Source organism: Megascapheus bottae, unplaced genomic scaffold (genome assembly GCF_031878675.1).
Source record: "Megascapheus bottae isolate mThoBot1 unplaced genomic scaffold, mThoBot2.hap1 HAP1_SCAFFOLD_162, whole genome shotgun sequence".
NCBI classification, from domain to species: domain Eukaryota; kingdom Metazoa; phylum Chordata; class Mammalia; order Rodentia; family Geomyidae; genus Megascapheus; species Megascapheus bottae.
Window position 1 is genome coordinate 80543 of NW_028327429.1, and position 4820 is coordinate 85362.

At 43.9% G+C, this 4820-nt stretch overlaps 1 non-coding gene across 1 annotated transcript; it reads left to right on the plus strand.

Moving 5' to 3' along the window:
• Positions 1-1756: 1756 nt before the first annotated feature.
• On the plus strand, positions 1757-1857 carry LOC150039869 (U6 spliceosomal RNA). Its single transcript, XR_016534197.1, has one exon. It is a non-coding gene; the product is annotated as a U6 spliceosomal RNA (small nuclear RNA).
• Positions 1858-4820: the final 2963 nt, after the last annotated feature.

A 4820-nucleotide genomic window follows, 5' to 3' on the forward strand; every position in this document is an offset into this window, starting at 1 on the left:
TTTTCTTTCATGTGTGCCAGGACTGTGGCTTGAACCCAGGATTCTTTCTTTTGGCTTTTATCCTTATAGATACCATGCTGCCAATTAAGTCATAGCACTACTTCTGGGTTTCTCACTGCTTAACTGGAGATAAGCCTCATGGTATTTCTTACCTGGGATGGCCTGGAATCCTGATCCTCAGATCTCAGTCTCCTAAGCAGAGGATTATAGACATAAGCCAACAAAGTCTGGCATAAGTGTTCCTCTGATTAAATTCAAAATGGCACTGGGTACAGTGGCTGACACTTGAATTGTAATCATAGCTACTAGTCACTAAAGAATGTGACACTTTCTTTTGCCAGTCCTAGGCCTTGAACTCAGGGCCTGCACTGTCCTTGGGCTTTCTCCAGGATAGTAGCCTATCATTCCAGCCACAACATCATTTCTGGCTTTTTTCTACATATGTGGTACCAAGTAATAGAACCTGGGTCTTCATGCATGCTTGGCAAGCATCTTACCACAAAGCCAAACTCCTGGCCCAAGAAGGAGAGACTCTTATCTCCAGTTAATCACTGGAAAATGAGAAATGGGGCTGTGTGTCCAGGGGGAAGGCAGTAGACTTGAGCTAAAGAGCTAAGGAAACAGCCCAAGGCCTGTGCTCTGACTTTAAGTTCAAACCCAAAACCTTGCAAAATAAAAAAAAAGTCTCAGGGACTCTCCTGCCACATCTCAGATCTCAGCCTCCTAGCAGATAGGATTACAGGCAGGTGCCACCACTGACAAGTTTGAATAACTTTTGTGCCATCACCCAGAATGTGGACTCCCCACAACACTAGTAGACAAAACAGACATGTGTCACAGGGCAGTGGGCACTAACTGCACTCAGGTTTACACATGGGTGCACAGAACAGCTAGTATCCCATGGGCCATAGGTGGAACAGTGTGCAGTGGGCAAAGCGTGGACCCATTTTCAGGGCCGAGGATACTGAGGTGCTGGGGTCAAAGCAGGTCTTGGTGTCCTGAGCCCCAGGCCAAGGCATGTGAGGAGCCCCAGACCCAGGGAGCTGGATACCAGTGAGGCTCCAGCACTATCTGCAAAGCGGGAGGAGCTGGACTAGTTGCACCAGCAGAAGAGGAGTCCGGAATCTGATCTGGAGTTTCAAGGGACCCGGGCTAAGTGAATCCTGTGGAGCAGCTCCCAGTGCACACAAGTAGATGATCACCCAACCCACCCATGGCACTTTCTCACCAACATATGGGTGAGGGGGTGGGGAGCGGGACACACCATTGAGGCTGTAGGGGGAGGTCTGATGTAGGAACTACCAGATTGCACCAGAGAGACTGGAAAGCTCCACAAGAAGGCAGATCTCCGTGGATACAGGTGTTTGCTAGCAAGTTCATAAGAGGGCACCACAAGCCTGGTGGCTCCATGGTGCCCAACACTGATGTTGGGGTTGGGACTTCCCCCACAGCACCGACTCAGTGGAAACTTGGACCTTTGGGGCCTTGCTGGGGACTGTGCTCCAGCAGCCTCTGCCTCTGCCATGGTGGAATCTAAGCACCTAACACCCTGAGGAGCTAGGATAATAGGCAGCTGCCAGTGGCTCCCAAAGCTAACCTTATCTTTGATTTAGAAACTCTTTGTTAGTAACAGTTCAGTGTGAAGTAACAAGATATAGTAATTGGATAAAGTTAAGTGGACATACATATGTGAGAAATTTACAATTTAGAAATAATGTCAGGAATCAAATCTGTTTACACTAGTATAAACAGTAAAATACTTAGGAATAAATACATCTAAAATGAACAATACAGAGAAGATTGGCCTGGCCCCTGTACAAGGATGACACGCGAATTCATGAAGCATTCCATAGTTTTGTATATATCTTTGTTTATTTGAAATAGGATAGGAAAGTTGGGAAAAGAAGATGATTGGGAGGGGTGGGGGTAGGAAATGGGACAAAAACATGAGAAAGAGTTTGGCCTAGTGGTAGAGTGCTTGCCTAGCATACACGAAGACCCGGATTTGATTCCTTGGTACCACATGCATAGAAAAAAGCTGGAAGTGGTACTGAGGCTCAAGTGGTAGAGATATAGCCTTGAGAAAGTCCAAGGAGAGGGCTCAGACCCTGAGCTCAAGCCCAGGACTGGCAAAAAAAATGAGAAAGGGTAGCAATGTTTGTGAAGGAATGCGTGTTCTACCTGGCAAATATAATGTGATCCTTCTATTAATTACAATAAAAATATATTTTTAAAATATATTTACAATGTTGCCTTGGACAATGAAAATTACACTGCACAGATAGTCTTCAAGTATCCCAGGTTTTGCCTGATCTGCTTGCCTCTGAGGAATTTTCTTTTAAGGAAGGAATTCAATAGTTTGTATAATTATATTTGCTGTCAAGTTTTTTACCCAATATTTCCTAATCATGTTGTGTGTAAAAGATCATCAAAAATCACAATAAGCTGGGCCTGATAGCTCACACCTGTAATTCTAGCTACTCAGGAGGCTCTGATCTGACGATCATAGTTCAAAGCCAGCCGGGCACTAAAGGCCATGAGACACTTATTTCCAATTAACCACGGGAAATGCATAGGTGGCGCTGTGGCTCAGGGGTAGTGTGATAGCATTGAGGTGAAGAGCTAAGGGACTGTGACCAGACCCAGAGTCAAGCCCTACATATAACACACACAAGAAAATCATAAGCCTTTAGGAGAGAAGCATAGGATGTCAGATAAGAGGAAAGGAGATGAGAGATTTCTCCCAGGCAGGCATGGGGGCTTACACTGCTCTAGCCACTCAGTAGTTAGCTGAAGAAATTATTAAAGAAAATGCAAGCCCAGTAGTTTGGCCTAGAGGTAGAGTCCTTGCCTTGTACAAATGAAGACCTGGGTTCAATTTCTCGGTACCATATACATAGAAAAAAAGCCAGAAGTGGTGCTGTGGCTCAAGTGGTAGAGCTCTAGCCTTGAGAAAGCCCAAGCACAGGGCTCAGGCCTTAAGTTCAATACCCAGGACAGGCAAAAAACAACTTTTAATTTAAAAATTTTGATTTATTTAATGAATGAATTTCCTAATAGGACAGGACAGTCATCAGAGGAGCCATGCCATATCACTCTAGGAATAGGCTGTGCGATGGTCAGCAACAGGTGGAGGACAAAAGGGGATGGGGACTGACCCCAGCCACTGCTATGGGCTTCCCTGGGTTGGCGAAGCTTCGTGGTTCAGTGTTCATGGGAGGGTCCAGGGTCTTTTGCCTTGCCCCCTGCTCCTCATTGCCAGGACCTGGATGTCTTTAGTGCAGAGGCTGGCTTTGAACCCTGATTCTCGGATCTCAGTCTCCTGAGTAGCTAGCATTACAGGCATGAGCCAACAGCACCTGGATCAAGGCTATTTCTACTATTAGCTCCTTATTTATTTATTTGTTTGTTTGTTTATTTGTTTATTTATTTATTGTGGGTCTTGGGGCTTAATCTCACCCTGTGTGTTGTCCCTGAGCTCTTCAGCTCAAGGCTACCACCCTGCCTCTTGAACCACAGCCGTACTTCCCCTTTTTCTAGTGATTAATTGGAGATAAGAGTCTCTTGGTCTTTAGTGGTCTTCACTACCCAGGGTGGCTATGAAGTTCAATCCTCAGATCTCAGCCTCCAGATTAGCTAGGATTAGATTTTTCTGAGTTATTGTAAAACACCACTGTGGATGATGTGAAGTGCCTGTGCTTTCTCCCTATTCTGGAGGTTGAAAGTACAGTTCTCTGGAGGATGAACATCTATCTGCCATCACTACTTTCCTTTCTCTATCTCTCTGAAGATAGCTATACCACACAATTAAGACATGCTTTCCAATTAAGACATGCTTTTGTCAAACTTAATTCTGGTAGTAATGCAAAAAATGAGGGTGTAAAGGAAGTTACAAGATGGTTGGATGGAGCCAGTCCTGGTGAGTCACACTTAGAATCCTAGCTACTCAGGAGGCTGACATATGAGGATCAAGGTTCAAGGACAGCCCACACACAAAAGGACTTGAGACTTTATTAAACTAATTTTTATTGTTGGGGTAATGTATAGAGGAGTTACAGTTACATTCACTATGTAGTAAGTGCATTAATTCTCATACATTGACACCCTGAGACAGTGCCCAGGCCCAGAGTTCAACCCCCATGACCCCCCCCAAAAAAAGGTGTTAAGAGAGATTTGACTTCTGTGCAAATTTTATAATAAGCATGGAATTGCATCTTCCATTCAAAAATTGAACACTATGTAGTATGTCATTGCTATAATGAATAGACATACATTCAGAGACTTTAGAGGAGTAGTGCAAAAATGGATGCTTTCCACGTTCTTGGCTGATTAAAAGTTATTGAACATTTGCTCTGTTTGCTACTTTTCTTCTAGTGAATATTCTCTGATAAATACTGGGGCGTGCCTTCCAGATGAAAGATTTTACTCCATTGTTATAGTAATGAGATTTCTCTCTCCTGTGTGTTTTATAAGTACAGAGCCATGAATTCTTAGTAAACGACATTCCACAGTTGTTCCCTTCAAACAATTTCTCTCCTGTGTGTTTTCTTCTGCAAACTGAGGTATGACTTCTTGAAAATATTTCATGGGTGCTGGTGGCTCAAGCCTGGAATCCTAGCTACTCAGGAGGCTGAGATCTGAGGATCTCGATGCAAAGCCAGTCCTGGCACAAAAAGTCCAAGAGACACTTATATCCAATTAACTACCAGAAATCAACTAGTCTTACATCCAATTAACTAGCTGACAAGTGAAGTAAAATTAAAAAAAGAAACAACTTTCCATATTTGTTTCATTCATAGGATTTCTGTCATGTGGAATTC